General features: G+C 32.0%; 2 long non-coding RNA genes across 3 annotated transcripts; one reads left to right on the forward strand and one right to left on the reverse strand.

The window, feature by feature from the left end:
* The first annotated feature begins 87 nt into the window (after window positions 1-87).
* Window positions 88-20,815, forward strand: LOC141454915 (uncharacterized). Of its 2 annotated transcripts, XR_012459038.1 has the most exons (6): window positions 88-362; window positions 2,304-2,478; window positions 6,975-7,146; window positions 12,590-12,940; window positions 17,233-17,366; window positions 20,238-20,815. It is a non-coding gene; the product is annotated as an uncharacterized lncRNA (long non-coding RNA). The 2 variants fall into 2 exon arrangements; XR_012459037.1 differs by lacking the exons at window positions 17,233-17,366; window positions 20,238-20,815 and having other exon boundaries at window positions 12,590-13,701.
* LOC141454917 (uncharacterized) lies at window positions 13,880-16,574 on the reverse strand. The gene is made up of 2 exons (XR_012459040.1): window positions 15,587-16,574; window positions 13,880-15,038 (listed from the first exon to the last, which is right to left on the reverse strand). It is a non-coding gene; the product is annotated as an uncharacterized lncRNA (long non-coding RNA).
* Window positions 20,816-21,637: the final 822 nt, after the last annotated feature.

The raw sequence follows: 21,637 nt of genomic DNA on the forward strand, positions 1-21,637 counted from the left end.
ATGTTAACTTGCTAAAAAAAAAAAATTCTTGTGCCTTGTCGATGGCAGCTTTGATCATATGATCTATTGCAAATCAGTATTCAAAATGGAAGCCACTTAGTTGCTAGCAGATTGTTGACCCAAACCCGAAAATTTGGTTTTAAGTAGGTTAATCTGGATAATTCTGTCTAATCCACAAATAGGTATGAGAGGTATTACGAATTTTTAAGAATGAAATATGGTCTGTTGGCAATCAACTCATTATGGATATGTGATTCAACGTCTTTTAACGGAGTTTGCCTAGGTTGTATTACTAAAAACTAATGCAAACTGTGTACTTACAGATTAAAGAAAAATCAATCAATTCCAAAATCGTTCAGAAGGTAAGAATGCTGAAATTATATATAATTTGATTGATATAAGTTGATCTTTACAATAGCCCACGGAGGTGTGGCCTATTTATTTTAAGCGCATGCGCAGTACAGCACACTTACCGTTGACTTTTTAAACTACTTCCCGCCAATGTTCAATATATTCTTTTTAAATTTCTCAACTTCCCGCTAATGTGCTGTATATAATTTTTTTGAATTTCTTGCCTATTTATTTTTAGTGAGCATGCGCAGTACACTCACACTTAGTAACTGCTTCCTTTCCAACGTATTATCAGTTCCCGCCAGTGTCCAGTGTGTAACTTTAGGTGCGTTTTTTTTAAAGTTCATAAAACATGAACGTTTAAAATCTACAGTTTTTCTTTTATTTAAAGCATGAATGTAGTCTGAGTGAAGATGGAGAGATGAAAGTTTCAAAATTTTGAATGAGTGTTGGTTTCATTAGTAATAGATATGTAGGTCCGAAGTGTGTTAAGTATGAAAAGAAGTCATTCTTCCATGGGCGATCAAATGAGAGCATTATTTAAGGGAGTAAATAAAGTGTAGAAACAGAAGGATGGGGATTGCATTGAATAAGGTAGGCTTCTTTTCTTTGTTTTTCATGTGTCTGAATTACAAATTAGAGTTGTGTGTGGATTAGTTGTGTAGTGAGGGGGGTGTGGGGGCAATTAAATAAAATTTTCAATCTTGAATTAATAATTCGAAGTGATTCTGATTCGCCGTTACCATATAACCCGCCAGATTTAAATGTAAATATAAAATAAATATTTTTATATTTACACTTGAATTTGGCGGGTTATATGTTAACAGCGAATCAGAATCACTTCGATATTAGGCCACACCTCCGTGGGCTATTGTAAAGATTTACCAATTTTTTTTTTTTTTAATGCGCTACATTTACAATTGGCGAAGCCTTATTTTGAATGTTAACAAAGCACGAGCCCCCGAAATGTGAAGTATCTTCTCTTAAAATGAATTCAATCATACATCTACAAACAAAAAGTGGATAAATAACAATTTTAAGGAATCTTGAAGGATAAAAGATATCAGCAATTTCTTTTGGAAAAATTTATATTTCCTAGTGTTATAAGATGACCTTTACTTCCATCTATTGAAACTCTTGAGTTTCTGATGATGATATAATACCTTCTCAAGGTATGTTTTTAGAAGTCGGGTATCTTTAATTATTAAGGGTTAAACCTTTTTATTAACGGCCAATATCTTGCCTCATTTAATTATTTTTTTCTATTAAATAAAAAATCAAAATCTTCAGTTGGGTATTTCTTCTACAAAGCCATTTACGATAAAACCTTATATTTTAAACATGACACTCTTCAAAAAAAATCGATTAATAGATATTGAATACAGTGATTTAATATTTTCAGTATGTATTTATTTATAAGTGAAAAAAAGCCATCGTAGTAAAATAAAACTAGACAATTCAATATAATTTGGTTTTACGCGAGTGCTACGAAAATTACTCCAGCTTGATGTCATTTAATCTGACCTTACATTATTAAAAGGTTTAATTGGTGTTTGAAATTTTATTTTCTAGAACAAATAATTCTAAAACATCTTACGCAATGGTTTGAATTTTATGCAAATATATTTTAAGGAGGAATTCTTGAATGGTCAGCTAGTTTATAATATATTTGAATGAAAGGTTAAAAAAATATTGAACTTGACCTATAACTAACGTAAACAAGAGATAGTATTAACGGTTGTAGTCTTTGACGAGAATATTGTGTAATCGTTCACATATCTATAAAAAGTTATTAACCTTATTTTATATTTCTTACAATTTTTTAATTGTTTAAATCCAAAAACCACTTTTTCAGGTTCCCTTGAAGTAGATTCGCGGATCCCCTAGGGTTCAGTAGATCACAGGTTGAGAAATCATCAGCCAGACAATTAAATATCTCTGAAATGTTTCAGATGATTTGTTGCGGAGAAAATAATGGTAGAAAACAAAAAAGAAATGCTACAGAATAAAGGAGATACTTCGAGGGATGAAAATGCCATTCCCTGTTTTAATGTGGCGGACAGTTGAACTCGATTTCAAGTAAATTTAGGTCTAACAACAATGATCTTAACGGCGATAAGTACACAGGTAAATCCATTGAATTTTTCCGTTTTTATTGTATGCTGATAAATCACTTATAAGTATTTGGAAGGATGGTCTTAGCGATTAAAGCAGGTCTATTATTGTGTCTACTTCTTGCTTCCTTCTAATGACGCCCCACCATTTACTTACCGCTTTGCCGCTTTTTTCCACTGTCTTATCTACCCCAAATTCTCTACCCATCAACTAACCTTGAGAGCTTCGTCTAAGGGCCTCCGATTTCTTTCACAGGCCAATTTTTTTATAGGACTGAACCGTGAATTTTTGATTTCTCTGAAAAATAAACCTGGTTCGAAACCCTCATACGACTTACTTCTTCTAACTTCGAATTGTTTCAAATTGTTAGTCACTTTCCTAAAAATAGGTTTACTATTGTTAAAGACCTTTCTCAGGAAACAGTTTCGCAGAACATGGTTGATGAAATACTTTCGATCAATTAGTGCAATTCATTGTACAAACAAACATAGCTAAAGAATTAATCCTGAACAATTTAAACTGTACAAGGGCTTTGTAATCAATGAGTTTTTTATTGATGCATATCTCTATTATGTAACTATCGACTAACACTGATTTATTTTTTAATAGCAGTTGACATTAAATACATTGCTAGTATATTTGTTGACAATTAGTGTTTATCTAACTTACGTACACTGTTGGTAAACACTAATACCAAGTTAAACATCCTATAATTCACAGCAGACCGCTACCGCTGTATTACGTCACGATTACAGAGTGTAATTGATATAAATTGGTAGTTGGTGGCAAACTTATCTCTTATCTAATGAGCTATTCATTAAATTATTGCGGCGTTATTTTTTTTTTAAATTTTTTTATTGTGCTTACGTCTTTTACGACGTATTTTAGCATTTTCGATTTTAAGAATTGAATTTTTTTCACGGAAGTGAAAATTATGGTTCTTTGATTCAGCTAAAAATTATCACAATCCCGACTTTTCGGTTTTTAACCGAATCACCAATTTCTCAAAACTCACTAACTTTTCGAGAAAATTGCTCAAATAAAAGTGATTGCTTTAAATCTTTGTAGTTAGTTATAATGAATTTGTTTCAGCGAATTAAAAAAAAAAACTTGAGGTTTATTCTGTTTAATCGCATTTAGATGTTGCCAATTATCGGCAAACTTGGAGTTCTAGTAAATTGGAAAGGAAATTGACATGAATAAATACATTTTTCTGGATTAGGCTTCCTTTAAGAGTAACAGGTTGTGGTATCACGAAGTGGTAGGTACAAGTTTCTAGGGTTACCTTTTTTCCACTGGGATGCTTTCTAACTAAGTTTGATCGATATGGCGATAGTTAGGGAACCAGCATGGAGTGATCCTTCTGAATCTGATTGCGGTGGTTAATCCAAGGGATACTATTGTGGATGGAGAGATGGTTACTTTTTTACAACTTCAGGAAACTGGCGCTGAAACGTTAATCGTTTTTGATTAAATTATTTGTGTTTTTCTTGCTTAGTTTAAATAGAATGCATTTACTAATGCAATTAGGGCTAGGTAACTAGAGACTCTTCAAACTTTAGGTGAGTGCTTAACGTTAAAGAATAGAAATTTTAAAAGGGATGTTATTAACTCAAGGAAGTGCACTAAACTCAGGTTTCGGATTCGAATTCAGCAGGCTAACCTAAGGGTACGTTCACAACGGAGCTGTGAGCATAGATGATAGCGGAGATGATAACTGATAGAGTAAAATATAATCGCTGATTAGTGTGCACAACGGAGCTGTGATACATGCAACATGTCGAGTAGTGAAGAAGAGTTTTTATGTTCACCAGCAACAAAAAGGTATATTTTAAAGAAAAAACGCTTTAGAAAATATCATGTACATCCCATAAATAAAAAACGAAGTACTTTAGGCGAATTTCACTATTTATATAAGGAACTTAGAAATTATCCGGATCGTTTTTTTTGAATATGTGAGGATGGGTCCAACCACATTTGACTAAATTTTAGAAAAAATAAGGTCAAAATTAAGAAAACGTAGGAAAAATTGTCATGGAAATCCTATAACTATAGAAGAAAAACTAGTGATAACTCTGAGGTAAGGTTATATTGAGGAAAAACAAATAAATACACATAAAAATAAATGTAAGCACGATTTAAAAAACAAAATATTGTTTAAAAGTAAATAATAAAATAATAACCAAAAATAATGAGTAAAGACAGCACTAATTAATTTTTCTACCTCCATTTTGAAGCTCCGATACTGGAGTTCAGCTAGCAGAAAAATGAAAAATTCAATTCTATCATCTATGCTCGTTTATACCAGCGAGTATGAGTCACTAGTCGAAGCTTCGTTGTGCACGCTCACATAAGAATGTACTAGGTTATTCTATAAGCGCTGATGCATCACTGCTATCATCTCCGCTATCATCTATGCTCACAGCTCCGTTGTGAACGTACCCTTAGAGTTTCAAACTCACTCCTATTATTGGCAGTAATGTCTGAAACTAGTGAACGATGACCTTCACTTCGGTTCCCCCCTAAAATGATGTATTTCCATTGAATGCACATTGAAGAGACTACAGGCAATAAAAATAATTAAATTTTAATAATTAGTAGAAGAAGGAGTAAGACTTTAAATTAAAAATGCTTTAACAACTTAGCAAAGAAAATTATAATGATGTTAGGAAGTAGTATTGGTCAGCGTTTTGAAGAAATAAAATCCTGCCCAGTATGAATTCTAGCATGACCAACTGCTGTTGAAACAGTTTTTGAAGTAGTTAAAAAGTTTGATTGACAGTTTGCTGTAACCTTGACTCGGCTAACAGCAGTCTCATTGTTGGAGGCAGTACTAAGGAGAGAGGTTACCAAAGGTAGCCAAATAACCCCTTGGTAACCTTCATACATATTGATTTAAAGAAAACAAAAAAAATGAGATTATTTATAGAGTACAAACAGTATTTCACGTCATTTGCTGAAGAACCACTATTTATCACAGTGGCATCGCGCAACGCTCTATTCGGAATAAACTATAACTACACATTCCTTTGAAGATCTGCACTACAGTTTTAAAATTTGGTCAACTTCTGGAAGTTATTAATTTATACTTAGTAAGTAGTAGAATTAAGTTTTTATTTCTTCGTCCTCACACTTCATAAAGTGAGGTGTTACGAACGTGAACAATTTTTTAAATTTAGGTTTTTCGCCGGGTGTGAGATAGTCTTAAACCTGGTATTCGCTCCTAATACTTCGTAGATTCGAAACTAAGATTTATGATGAAGTCCATAAATGGAAGTATTTAATTTTTTATTTTTAAATCTTCAAATACATTATTATTTTTTTGGTAACATTTGGATAAAAACAGAAGGAAAGTACCTTCACTTGGCTATCATCAGAACATTTCAATGCCTGACAAAAAAGCGTTCCGTGATGGATATTATACAAAAATGTTAGAAACAATGTAAAAAATAGAAATGCACATTCCACTTTGTACATATGTATGTTTTTATGTCTTATATACGTCTAGATAAAAGAAGTGGTGGAAAAGCCAACTTTAATACGACCTAAGAGCTCTAATGTGGCTTCCCTGCTTGACACTGTTTGTTTATAGAATGAGGTCATGAGTATATCGTGTTAGTGAATGGTGTGGAAATGCACGCTAATAAAGTTGGCGAATTCTCCATAACATCAGGCAAATTTTATTAATTTCGAAAGATAATAGTATTTGTTGATTTTGATGTAACAATTCATTCCACAACGTATTACGATTGATTTTGTTCTTATTGCATTTCCTCAAAAGTGAAAAGGATTGTTAAGAAAAAATTGAAGATGTCTGCTTTTAGCGCTAGTTGAAAGGTGCCAGACAGTACTTGCTGGGTAGTATTTTTTACCTTTTCAAGCGGGGGCTGCCATTATAATCGGGTAGGATAGGCGTCTTCTATGGTGAAAGAATAACCAAGGAAGGTAAAATAGTCGCAGGTGGAGATAGAAGAAGTGAAACTCTTCAGGAAACTCGGCTTTCCCTGCGGATGTCCAGTCTTCAACGCGCACACATTCACTTTTTACGTTCACAAAATACGAATTCTACATTAAAGGGAGACAAGATAGATCTTTCAGGGCATGGACCGTTTAACAGATGTGGCATGTAGCCGCTACTTTAACAATTTATTGAAGCAATGATATAATGTTTCTTTCAAAGTATCAGCGCTAATTTGCTGGAGTTGATGGAGGTGCTGCCTTCCGACATACCGTGTAGTTTAGTCAAATTCAAGTAAGGTTTTGCTTGTTCTATTGGTCATAGTCACTGGAAGACAGATCCTTCTTTAAAACACATTCAATTGATAATTTCACCAGGCAGTTTCTTCCTCTCTGATCTACGTTATACTTATCTAAATATATCTAATTACAACGCAAAATAAAAGTACCAAGTCTGAAGAAAACTAATTATTGTTGCAGGATGTCCTGTTTGGATTTTGTTTTTCTTTTTCATCCTTTAACCAACACTGAATACTTCTTTTCTTTTGCAGATTGCACCTGTCTTCTGGTATGCAAGTCGCTGGCAGCAACATCTCATACAATCTCAAAGCATTCTTAAACTTATGTCTCAGCCAATTGTTGAACATCTACTTTGCGTTGAAGATCACCTGTGACAATGGATCCAAATATTTTTTCTATATCCAGGGATTTTATCTGTTTTTTGTGAGTAGGAATCATTTTACAGTTGATTTGTCAAGATTAAAGTTGACAAGTTACCATTAAAATTAACGGTGAGCTGATCTGGAAGCTGAACGGTGATCTTAAGTACAGATCACAGCTTCCTAATCAACTTTCCCTCGAGCGGTAGTCCTTTAAGGAAGAATTTTGTCTTCTGCTGTTGTAGTATGTATTATAAATTACCATCGGTAACTTCTGTTCAGCTCTGTTTGGTAAACTAAGTATCAGCAATTTCCCACAAAAATTAGTCTAAACTTTATCTTCTGATGCCCCATTCTCTATTGCCTACATCTATAACAGTAGTTTTACAATGTACGTTCTAGTACAGCTAATGCTTAAGAAGTAGGACATCTCAAAGAATAGTGAGGTAACAGTCGATGACTAGCAGTAACGACACACTTGAATATCGTCAGAAAATGGGGGCATTTGGGCAAAGCGTTCCAGCTTACTTACAAACAAAACAAATCTTACAAATTTATATAAGTTATACAATCAATAGTGTTCTGTGTCATAATGCCAATAGTACCCTACAAAAGGTTCCTTCTGACGTAATACTCATACCTTGAAAAATAGGTAATCTACAATATTCATATTTCTTTTAATTGTTAACGATAGTTATACTCTCTCTATAAATTGTGACAAAATACTTAATATTTCGTACAATAGAAATCGAGATATTAGGTCTCAAAGTTTAAACGAAACTTTATACGAAACGGAAGGTTACTAAACTTTACCTCACAATATTTCCTTTACTATTGCATTTAGAATCATCATATTTTGCTCAATTGTTAAGGTAGTTATTCTCTATAATTGTGCCAAAATACATCGGTTTCCGTGCAATAGAAATCGAGATATTACGACTCGAAGTTTAAGGAAAACGAAAGGTTACAAAACTTTACCTTACTATATTTCATTTACTATTGCATCTAGAATCATCATATTACTCTCAATTGTTAAGGTAGTTATTCTCTATAATTGTGCCAAAATACATCGGTTTCCGTGCAATAGAAATCGAGATATTACGACTCGAAGTTTAAGGAAAACGAAAGGTTACAAAACTTTACCTTACTATATTTCATTTACTATTGCATCTAGAATCATCATATTACTCTCAATTGTTAAGGTAGTTATTCTCTATAATTGTGCCAAACTGCATAGAATTCTATGCGATAGAAATCGAGATATTAGAGCTCAAAGTTTAAGGAAAACGAAAGGTTACAAAACTTTACCTTACTATATTTCATTTACTATTGCATCTAGAATCATCATATTACTCTCAATTGTTAAGGTAGTTATTCTCTATAATTGTGCCAAACTGCATAGAATTCCGTGCGATAGAAATCGAGATATTAGAGCTCAAAGTTTAAGGAAAACGAAAGGTTACAAAACTTTACCTTACTATATTTCATTTACTATTACATCTAGAATCATCATATTACTCTCAATTGTTAAGGTAGTTATTCTCTATAATTGTGCCAAACTGCATAGAATTCCGTGCGATAGAAATCGAGATATTAGAGCTCAAAGTTTAAGGAAAACGAAAGGTTACAAAACTTTACCTTACTATATTTCATTTACTATTACATCTAGAATCATCATATTACTCTCAATTGTTAAGGTAGTTATTCTCTATAATTGTGCCAAACTGCATAGAATTCCGTGCGATAGAAATCGAGATATTAGAGCTCAAAGTTTAAGGAAAACGAAAGGTTACAAAACTTTACCTTACTATATTTCATTTACTATTGCATCTAGAATCATCATATTACTCTCAATTGTTAAGGTAGTTATTCTCTATAATTGTGCCAAACTGCATAGAATTCCGTGCGATAGAAATCGAGATATTAGAGCTCAAAGTTTAAGGAAAACGAAAGGTTACAAAACTTTACCTTACTATATTTCATTTACTATTACATCTAGAATCATCATATTACTCTCAATTGTTAAGGTAGTTATTCTCTATAATTGTGCCAAACTACATAGAATTCCGTGCGATAGAAATCGAGATATAAGGACTCAAAGTTTAAGGAAAACGAAAGGTTACAAAACTTTACCTTACTATATTTCATTTACTATTACATCTGGAATCATCATATTACTCTCAATTGTTAAGGTAGTTATTCTCTATAATTGTGCCAAACTGCATAGAATTCTGTGCGATAGAAATCGAGATATTAGGACTCAAAGTTTAGGTAATGTGAAAGATTAGTAAATTTTATTTTCCGATATCTTTAGACTATCGATTCTTTAGCTAATTTCCTCTTTAGACTATTTTGAAAACAAGATTTTTACCTAAAAAATGCAAATTTGTGCTTAAAACTGTTCCGATATTAAAAAATAATTATAATTCCAACAAACCTAGCTTGAAATTCAGAGAATTTAGAGATAAATTTTTCTCTATTTTTGGTTTGTGGCTTTGTTCTTATTTGTGTAAAAACATGAAAAGAAATGTCTATTATTTTTATTTATTTATTAATGAGTATTTCATTTCTAGTTGCTTGGAAACAATAGACATGCAAATTTTATAATTTGTTGAATTCTAAAATAAGTCTTTGTGGTTCGGCTTTTTTAGTAACTAAATTAACTTTTAGTCAGTCACGCACCCATAATTTCCCAATTTTCCTTTTTTTTTTTGTTTTTCATCTCAAAGCACTTTTGTTCAAATATTCTGGAGAACATTAATCTAATATTTATATCACTGAGATTAATTGTGCCGGTGTTTAACAAAGAAAAGTTATAATATAGTCGATCAGATCACGAGAAATCATGTAACAGCTGTTTTAGCGAATTCTAGTGGGCATGAACAGATTATGTCTGGCTCGGATACAATTAAAATGTATGAAATTTTTATTGTCTTCTTACCAAACTGAACAAACTAGTTAGTTTATTACATTTTAAAGGAATTAATGTGAAAATTACTTTTAATTTGCATACATTCGATGATTTGAACACATTTCTCAGTTTTGTATTTATAAAGAAAATATTTCGAAAATTAAACCAAGAGAATCAGATGAAATGATATTTACATTAAAAACAGTCTGATGGATGTTATCTGCATAAATTTACGTCAAACCTAATGAAAGAAATATTTGTTATAAATATATCTGTTGAAAAGAATAGATTTTGTTTTGAACCTGCAATCGCCGCTCATCTACTCGTTTTCTTAAGTTAAAACATGGCAATTTTTTTTTTAATTTAAGGAAGATGGATTTTTTTTAATAAAAAAATACTTATTTTTGCCTATAATTGAACCATTGTAGTCTAAATCGTAGTCATATTAGATGCCAACATAGATATTAGGTTGTTCAGTTATCCTACGTCGCTGCCAGAGGATCTATTGCACCTACTAATTAGAGTACCCTTTCCAGTCCTGTCTATTTTACTAGAATTAGGGATCTAGTGAAATACTCCTGGAGCAAAGTATGATGGCGTGGATTGTTTATTCTCCAAAAAGAAGAACCCTGAGCTGACCTAGCCCAACAAATTGCCACAAATTGTGCAGTACTATTTTATCTTCTCCTTGACAGAAGATCCATTCGATGCATTTGCTTTAGACGACAACATAACCGAAGGCTAGAGACACGGATGGTAAAAAAAAACATGTATTTTAGTACTGGGTTCGTGTACCAGTCAAAAGCCTTGGCTTTTATTTGAGGTAAATATGATCGCTAACCGCCTCCGTCCATGTCAGCCATTCGATCGTAAGAAGCTCGCCTGACCTTTAGTTAACCTTTAGTATATTTCTCTACTTTATTTTCACCATCAATATTGCTACAAAAAAAATATATAATTGTAGGTTAATAGAATTATAATAGGGACAAATGCTGTTGCTTCAATGTTATTGCCAATTTGGTGCCATGTCAATTTTGTCTTTACAAAACATTTCAAACTTATGAGAAAATAGAAATGTTTTAGGACAGTTATTTCTTATTAGGGATACGCTAGACTTCCCTTTTAAAAGGTCATTTAAGTTTAACGTAACGTTTTTCCAAAATGTAAATCTTTGAAGTTAGTATATATCTCAAAAATTTGGAGGTAGTAAAAGAGTTAGAACCTTGTGAATTGTTGTAAAAATCGTTGAGTTTTAGCACCAGATTTGGATTTTATTTCATATTTGAGTTTCTGCTGAAAAATAAATTACTAACTACATTTAGTTTTTTTCTAATAAGGTAGTAAAGTTCTAAGTTTGCACAGTAGTGTGTAAACTCTAATAAGAGAATTTTTGGAACTTATTTTTTTTTTTTTTATAAGAAAATAAATATTTTCTCAATTATTAGAAATAATCTCTTTTTAATTGATTCGTTCAAAGTTCATTTTATTAAATACGTAAATACGCTCCAATAACAAATAAAAATGACTAATATGACTAATTGGAAATTATGAATTGGAAGATAAAATAATTTTAAAAAAACACAAGATTACTTAATAAAACGCAAAATTAGAATACGTCTTGTTAACAACGTAGCAAGCAAGTCAAGTCGTCTGGGGGCATAGCACGCCGTCTGTGTTTGGTAGCACATTATCTAACGTGCACTAAATGTCGTTCAGATCACGTGAACTAATTCTGAACCATAATTTTTTTGCGTTTTTGGTTAAATGTCTTTGTTGATTAGCATTCCTTGCACATTCTTGAAAATTATTTTTATTGTATATATTTACTAGCTAAAAATAGTCTTTTGATAATGAGTGTCTGGCTTTTTTATATAATTTTATATTATAGGCGTAATAGTCTGAACTAGTTGATAGTGGCGATTAATCGAGGCATTAGATATCTCGATATTTTGAAAAATAAAATTGCATGAATAGCATTTTAAATGATTTGTGATTTCGAGATGGGAGATAGAGAGGAGAATCTTGATGAGAAATCTACACAAACTTTCTCTTACTGCAGTTACAATGACATGTTTCCTATCAAGTTCCTCCTGATAAATACAGCTGATTCACCTATTAAAACCTCACACTACTTTCAATTACTTTCTTTTCCGGAACAATTGATGGCTATAAATCCAAAATGTATTCAGTAAAATGGCATATCCAACTAACCAAAGACGGATAAAATTAAATATATTTTATTAAATTTTTTTGAATATAATTTTTTTATTTATGTATTTCCATTGGCGTCCGGAACTTTTTTGAGTACACTTCTTTTTTTAGTATTGCTCTTTAACAAACTTAAGCCTTGATCTAGAGCAAATACTGAACTTCGTGTGCGTTTGATTCAAACGGCATTCCTTTAGTTGTTCTTAGAATGTTCTTGCTGCGCACATTCTTTCGAACTCCACCACATTAACTAAAAGAACATTTTTCTGTTCAGTTAAGTCCACACCTCCTATATAAACTTAATTTTTCATTAAGTTAGTTCATTTTTCATTAAATTTTGGTTATTAGTAATTACTTGTAACTTTTGGACTTTTTTGGATGGTTCCAGGTCAGGAGAAGTAAGCCGGGATGTAATCTGAGGTGTGACATATATCGATAAGCTTAGAAAAACTGTCTTTTCAGGTGGAAGAAGCTGGTTATAAAGCAATTGCTGAACCCTAATTTTCTCAGATATTCAGGCGATTCAACTCGTTACAAAGTCATATGTGGTTAATTCAAGGATTGTGACACTATTAAATTTAAAGATTTTCGGACATTCAGCACAGAATAGTACTGAGAGGACATTTTGCCAGGCCTTGAAACCCTTCCAATGGATACCTTCAAAGGCCCTCTGATATTTAAAGCAAAGGAAGATGTCTTTTCTGGAAATGGATTCTAAGATTTTCTATTAACTTCGCTCGTTCGTAAACCATAGATTTTTATTGATTTACCATATTTTCGTTCGTCTTATGGTGGAACAGAATCCGAATAAAACTATTTAATCATCGACCGCTTGCAAAGATTCACTTTGTTATACGTTCTATGTTATAACTTCAAATGGCTTTACACTTTTCGCTACAGTCAACTTCTGTATTTAAAGGGCTTAAACTGTTCGAGAAAATACCTTTTTTTTTTTTTTATTGCCTAAAACAGGAAATTTAGCCTAACACTTAAAATATTATTATTAGCAGGTCGCAACGTCCTGTCAAAGAAGAGAGATCCGTCAATTTTAATGAACGGTTTTATAAACTGTTTAATGTTATATAACAACATAGTCTGAAATCCATTATTTAAAAATAGTTTATAAATTATAATCTTAAGAATTATAGTTAGATATAGTCGTGTAAGTGTTCATATCTAGGATTGGTCATTCAAGGAAGCTGCACCACAAGCACATTCCTCTTTTTTAGAGTTCCATAGTTCAATACCAATTTTTGTCTTATCTAATTTCTTTCTGTAAATGTTCTTACAACAACAGAATTTCGAGAGAATTCTTCCTACTCTACAGACCATTGGAACAGTGTTTTTTGGGCCTTTTCCTTTTGGGTCTCAGGTCAAAATAGAGCCCCTTTAAGGGGACGCAAAAAAAAAAAGAAGGGTGTACATAAAGAACATGGACAGTACAAAAATAGAACATAAACACGCTACAGTGCGTGGGAACATAACTAATACAAGAAATCCCATCTAAAATGTAAACATAATTTTTATTTACAGTTAGCGTTGAGTTAGTAAACAAAATTTATGAATTTGTTTAATACGAAATTTAATAACGTCATCGGCTCAATATCCTGTGAATGTTTTCTTTAAAATAGTCTTTGAGTTAGTAACAGGTAATGTCCTGTATAAAATAAACACTGAATATTTTATGTTCTATTTATAATTTTAAAAAAGAAGAATTTTCATTTGTTAGTGTTTTATAGTTGACATAAAATAACCTAATAGTAGTGTTTATTTATTATTATGTAATTTTGGAGTAGTATAATTTTATTACAGTAGTTTGCAACAGTTATTGTATGTATAATTAATTTATTATTTCAGTTTGTGCGTTTCATTGTAGTTCATTCTTTCTTCTCTTCTGATCTCTTAGCTTAGGTATATCTAGACTAAAGATGACGTGAAGTAACAGCTCATGCCATACCCTAGATTTTCTTCTTCTTCGTGACTATAGTGTTAATAAGTTAGAATTTATAGTGAAATTTCTGGACTTGGATTTGTTTCTGTGATGGGCGGATCTCTTGGTCGGTCGTTAAGCACCACGTTCTTTCTGACCTAGTGGCGGAAATCGACGAGGTACACTCCTTCATTTTGAGCTCTTGGAGCATTCTGGTTAGAGAGGAGCTATTTGTGGCCACCATATGTAATACGCAAGTCCATTTCATTAAGCTCTTGCTCAAGGCAAACTGCATAGCAGTCTCTTCAGCGATTAGCCTCGAGTCTTAAGGAAACAGTCTCTTACACGTTATTCCTGTCTAAATGCAATGATTGTTTCCAATGTAGTCATCTGTCCTTGGAGACGAAAGGAGATGTTAAGCGAAATGGACAGGGAAACCCCTGGACTTTCTAAAAAGGAGAGGTTTCTTCAGATAATCTTATTAGTAAGCGACTTAAATCTTTTGGCTGCAGTGCTTGAGAATAATGAACCTCGCCTTATGTTCTAATCTAATATATTGAATAGATAGTAGATTAAAAAATGCTATTCAATTGAACGAAATATTTTCCACGGTATTTTTTGGGGAAACTTTGTCACTACTTTGTCTATGTTCTCGTACAACAAATTTCTAAATGCAATTGTGATAATAGTTCAGTAAAGTGGTTCTACACGTGTATGACATATTTCGGACTAAAAGATAATTTGCTTTTGACTTTTCATTTCTGAGATATTTCTCTTACTTACGTATACTTCTTTCGCCAAAATAAGAAGAAGAAACTTGATTTTGGATCCCAAAGCAATCCTTCCCACTGCAAACTGAATTTCGAATATTTCATCTGATTTCCTTTTTCCAGCATCTTCTGATAATCTATTAACCATTTATGATTCAATAAAATATCAAGCGATCAGTTTGTGACTTTATAAATTTGAACTAACGCTAATAGTAAATAATTATTTTTGTTTATTAAGCTCAAGGAATTATGTAAATCTTATAACAAATTAATTATTAAGTAGTAGGGCAAGTCTAGCTTTCTCTGCGCAGTTAGGCACGTGATCGCTGCATGATGAGTGCGCTCAAATAATAATACGAGTTAGTTGCACTTGTAGTAAATAAGAAAGGCAGCTGGGACATAGCATGCAGGGTATTGACTTCTATCTGTAAATAAATTCTTACTATAACCTTACTACTTGTTTACCTTAACGTACTGACATTATTTTCATTGCTGGTTACAATGAGATAAACATAAATCTTATAGTTCACTTCAGTTAATTTTGTAGTTTCTTTTAGCAATATGGTACTTTAAACATTTTAAAGCTCCTTCAGGATTATTAATCGGTATTTTTTTGGAATCATTTTCTGAACAAAAATCTCTCTAAATTTTAGGAAATGAAATTTATTTGCCTTTTTTTACTTACCATTAGAAAAAAATTGTACTCATGCTGGCTTTCTTTTCGTGACATCTTTTTCACAGGAATTATCGGTTTTGAGGACTCCGGAGGACTAAAAAGTAATTTTTATAAATCCATCTTAACTGTGTGTCTTATAAATCCATCTTTACGGTGTGTCTTATAAATCCATCTGACTGTAAGTTTGTCTTATAAATCCATCTTTACTGTGTGCCTTATAAATCCATCTTTACTGTAAGAGTGTCTTATAAAACCATCTTTACTGTGTGTCTTATAAATCCATCTTTACGGTGTGTCTTATAAATCCATCTGACTAAGTTTGTCTTATAAATCCATCTTTACTGTGTGCCTTATAAATCCATCTTTACTGTAAGAGTGTCTTATAAAACCATCTTTACTGTGTGTCTTATAAATCCATCTTTACTGTAAGTTTGTCTTATAAAACCATCTTTACTGTGTGTCTTATAAATCCATTTTTACGGTGTGTCTTATAAATCCATCTTTACTGTAAGAGTGTCTTATAAAACCATCTTTACTGTATGTCTTATAAATCCATTTTTACGGCGTGTCTTATAAATCCATCTTTACTGTAAGAGTGTCTTATAAAACCATCTTTACTGTGTGTCTTATAAATCCATCTTTACTGTGTGTCTTATACTGTAAGAGTGTCTTATAAATCCATCTTTACTGTGTGCCTTATAAATCCATCTTTACTGTGTGTCTTATAAATCCATTTTTACTGTAAGTTTGTCTTATAAATCCATCTTTACTGTGTGTCTTAATATCATAATTGTGTCCGTCCACCATATCTAAATAAAAGAAAAGTTTCAGAAAGTTCAAATTTGATATTTCGCTTAGATGTCATCAAAGAAAACCACCATAAGGTTTGGGTCAATATCGGTCGACTGGAAATACCTCTTTACTGAATCAATTTTTCATTTTTCCAATTTTATTTTTTTCCTTTTAAGAATTTCTTTAAACTTCGTAAGGTGGTAAAATTTCAATCCTAAACTTTAATTTGTGAAATATTTTCTGGAAAATTCGAATAGGGATACTTCTAGGATTGTTTTGTACGATCCTATCTATTTAGTACTGTTAAGCATGAAATCCCTCTTTATACTCCTTAGTTTATTTACTTTGTTTAGATGTTCGCGAAAAGTACTCCTAGGATTTTGTTGTTTACTTGATACATGCATAGTTTTATTTAATTAACATAGGTTTCTATTTAAATTTGGAATGACCATTATATAGATATACCTTTGGAAGTAAATTTTTCATAATTGGAAAAACTGGAATACGAGAATGTTCATTAACATCTTTCTTTTTCAGATCAGGAAATCTTTGCAAAACTAAAGAAACGATGCCGTTTCTCTTTTAGATTCTTATGCCACTGTAATAGGGTCCATTATTTTGTATATTTGTCGGAAAAAATTTTTTTTGGAGAGCTAATTGTAGAAAAATAACAAGGTTACGAAGTAGTGATAAATAGGTTAGGTACAGCCCAATGTTAGTGATAAGGAAATGTTATAGGATCTGAGGGGCGCAGTCTCCCTCTTCTAGCAGCTGTAGATATAACAAAACAAATACGAACTAATATTTAAATATTGATAAATCAGTATTATTTACGTTCTAAAATTAATACTTTGTTTGTTTAGGTTTGTGATAACGCCAACAAAGACTTGAGGATGCTGGGGTATGCTTTAATCTTGGATAAAACTTGATCAGTCTAAATAAGAGACCTTAAGCTGATCAGGAAGTAGTTCATTTTTGGTTTAAATAATTAATGGCGGTTAGTATTAATGTTGTAAGGTTTTCTACTTTGGCCTTCCCCTAATTAGAGTCTATTTTTAGATTTAATTTTCTATTCAAGTTGATGCAGTTCGTTTCATAGGTAAAACTGGCTGATATACTTACTAAATTTTAACGTTCATAATAATTTCTCATACTTCAGAAGAAAAAATTGGAATTTTCTTTCTCAGAACTCTAAGTTTCTGAGAGTTTGTTTTTAAAAAACAAAATGCAGGTCCATAACTTGTTACCTTCTTTTAGAATAGTTTCTCATATGTAAAAACTTTTAAAGCAGGTAGGTAGACGCAGGTAACTGTAAGCTTTGTATGATGTTTTGTTTAATCATTGGAATTTCTGAACTAAACTTACCTGAAGTCTCCTGTCCTTTTTCGGTTGTGTTCAAGACTTTAGTTCTAGTGTCAGACTCTAGAGAAACTTTATTCTTCGTACTTCTTACAGTCTGGCGAGACTATATACCATATATATATTTTGAAATACCCTGAATTGAAGAAAAAAAAAAGGATTTGGTCTCTTGTGAGTGAATGTGTAAGCTGTAAGTGAGAAATAGTGAGGAGTTCGAATTTGATATTTCGTCCAGAACTAATCATCTCATCTGATACTGCTAAGGTTTCACTCGAAATCAAGTTAGAAGTATTTCTTCTTCGTGACCGTTAATATTTAAACATAGACCTGTATTTGCGAGAATGCAGTCAATAAAGCAACTCAAATTTTTTCTGAACGTGTAATTGCAATTGTAATTCACAACTATCTCTAATTGCAAGCTGAAGTCATTCGAATTTTCAGTGCTCTCAGCACATGAGGAGCATGAGGAGAAGCAGGTTCTACTTACTAAGCAAGTGCACTCCTTGCTTCGAAAAAAAAAGTCATCCTAGAATTGCCTGAGTTAAATGTCAGGTATCATTGCCAACAACTTATTCATCTTAACGTTGCGTTGTATAAGGCAACCGCTGTTGAAGTATTAAAAAAAAACTGCGATTGTGTCAGATAGAAAAGCTATGCAAACTCAGAAATAATTTCTCTCGATAAGGAAAAATTACTGTACGACTTTCCTAGAAAAGCATACAGCCTTTCATTGCCAGATTTTCCGGCAAAAATTGTGAACTAAAAACCTGACAGAATTAAGACAACTTACCAAAGTTCTGAACTTACGTGTAATACTTTTTTCCACTTTCATTAAGGTTTTAACGGAATTAGAAATCCCCTACTCAAACAACGTGATTATTGTGATTCTCATTGGAACATGTACCATTTACTATTGCTGAAAACACCTCATTCTATTTCAAAACTGTATAATAATGAACTTATTATAAAGATCATTTTAAACATTATGCATAATTCTAAACACAGCAATTTACATAAACATTAATATTTAGGAACAAGATTATACAAGGGCAAAATTTGGATAAACAATTCTTTCCAAATTCAGTGCTCCTCAGTTTACCATATTTATTGGAGACTAAGTGAAGTGGAAAGATCTTTATGATTACTAAGGCCAACTTTTAGAAATAATGTGAGCGGAAGATTTCAGCTCCGTAAATTCAGAAATATTGTTTTTGGAGAATGCTCTTCTGGTGGAGAAAATTCATCTGGTGCGATCACTTACATGACTCTCTCTTATTGTAATGATATTATAATTGAAAAAAATAGGGGGAAAAATTCTGTCGTTTATTTTCTTGTGTTATTAAAACTGTCCGGTAGGACAGTTGTATAAGGGTTGATCGTCAAAAACTGCACGAAAAAGCGTAACGTTGAAAAACACCCAACTTTGACAATTTTTATCTCTTTTTCTATAAAAGATAAAATTCCCAAATTTTCTTTAAATTATAGGACAAACCCTCCTTTATAACTGAAATTTTTTTGCAACACCTACATCTAATAGGTTTCGAGAAAAAAAGTGGCCGAAAATGAGCAAAAACGGCTTTTTCAAAAAATGTTCTTGTTACCTTTTTTGTAAACTGCGTAGCGCCTAAACGCGTAAACCGATTTTCATGAATTATGTATATTTACGTTACTATGTATTTATTTTTTCAAACCAGACTCAGATTGTGAGGGCCAATATTGTTGCGAGGCTTCTTAAGAGGGTTGAATGTTTTAATTGCTCTTTAGTTCAGCTGACAGCCACGCCCACAAATACTTGTACTAAACGTCTTCTTTAAAATCCTCCTTTATCATTACTATTCATTATTTCATTGTTATGTTTCTGATCTGGATAATAAAAAATACAAAATCACCGAGATGCGGCTTTATGAAACGTTCAAATGTCCATTTTCAGATTTAAAGTTGCTCATATATTGTCCCATCGTGGTAATTTTCGTGTAATGGTCAATAAAAAATGGTTGATGTTTAAATTAATGAATGGCGACAGGTCAAATCGTTTTTTCTTTTTAAAGGAAACCAAGACAAGCTGTTGCTCTGAACCGTATTAATGAATGATAAATGCATGACGGTGTTTACATTTATGATGTTCGCCCATTTACAACAAATAGACACATAGCTTAAGATTTTTGTTTTGTTTTTAATATAACTTGGGCCGTATTACTACTTGCTAGATATTTGTTAGAAGCCCTAGCGAAGGGAGTTATACAAAAAGCTAACCCTTTTCAAGGAGGGCTTAGGTTTAAAATAAAACTAGTCAAACAAGTTTTTTGTTATGAACGGAGGAAATTACTTTAGGGAACTTTTACATTAGAAAGCACCCGTTACTAGGTTCACTTTTGATGTTATGATTTCTAATTTTAATCAACAAAAAATGGAGAATTAATTTTGGGAAGTATTAGAACAAAAAATAGATATTGTAACACAGGATTGATAATTAATTATTCTGAGTTTATCGCAATTATCTGATGTTTAGCTCACATTGGTACGAAGAGTCGATGTTTGACTAGATAATATTATAACGGTAGCAAAACAGTAGCACAAATCGTCACTATGCAACCATGGAACTTGAGTGATTAGAGACGAAAAAAGTAAAACGAGTTCACACCAATTTCACTGGAATCACGAAATTATATTTTGGTCGAAATGCGTCCATTGGATATGCGACTGAGATTATTTTATTCTATTTTCACGAATTTCTTTTGGAATAAACAATTTTTTCTGAGCAAAATTCATTTTACTGTTGATCTATGGTTGTTCAGGTTACCCGTAAAACATTTCAACATTAGTATAGTTCTACACGTTACTGGTAACAAAAAACGGAGAATTTCCATTCAGTGCTGTTAAGACCAGAAGTTATTTAATTTCTTGATATTTATCTGTTTTTATCACGATTACTAAGAATGTTGCGTTTTAAGAAAAATTTCTTTGAAAATGTATCAATAATGTTTATCTTAGAGGTTGACTTTTTAGTTTGGAGTGCTTCATGCTTCAACGCTTTCTTTAACCTTTCAGTTAATACATATTATTAGAGAAGGTAAAAAAGGGATATGTACACTGGGCCAAAAAAGTCTGTGAACACTAACCTAAATTTTATTACTTTTATTATTATCTTATTAGAAACTTCTTTTATTTTCAAATGAAATATACTATTCGATAGACAGAAACCAGAGTTTTTCATTTTATATTCAATCTTTTATTTTTGTTCAGCAGGAATATCACAATTAAATGTTTAACAAAACAACACCCCAAACGAATGCAAAAAAAGTCTGTGAACAGCTGTATAAATATGTAAAAACATTAAGATAACAAACAGAAAAACGATTGAATAAAGTTTCAAAGTTCTCTATTGTATTGTAGAAACCACTACAGTCAGTTTTGTGAATAAATAATCTAATTAGTACATATTTAACCACTAATATGGAAGTTCCCAGACCAATTCGAGAACTTATTGTGACGTTGCGAAATGAAAGAAAAAGTATTCGAGAAATAGGGAAGATAGTTCAAAAAAACCCTTCAACGGTGCATAATATAATTAAAAAGTACGGAAATGTGATTAGTAGGCCACGCAGTGGACGGCCACCAAAACTTAATTCCTTTCATAAACTGCAAATTCTGAAGTCTGTTCGAGAAGAACCCAGGACAAGCGCTCAAAAAATCAGTCAAGAATTATCAAGTGGTTATGTGTAAGCGTAACACCACAGACAATTAGAAATAAATTACATGAATACGATTATTGCGGTCGAGTCCCGAGGAAAAAACCTTTAATCAATAAAATAAATAGTAACCGCCGATTGGATTTCGCGAAAGAATATGTTTCTAAGCTTTCTAGTTTCTGGGAAACCGTAATCTTTTCAGATGAGTCAAAATTCAATG

The sequence above is a fragment of the Rhodnius prolixus genome, unplaced genomic scaffold (assembly GCF_049639745.1).
Source record: "Rhodnius prolixus isolate KJV_2025 unplaced genomic scaffold, Rpr scaffold_15, whole genome shotgun sequence".
Classification (NCBI taxonomy): domain Eukaryota; kingdom Metazoa; phylum Arthropoda; class Insecta; order Hemiptera; family Reduviidae; genus Rhodnius; species Rhodnius prolixus.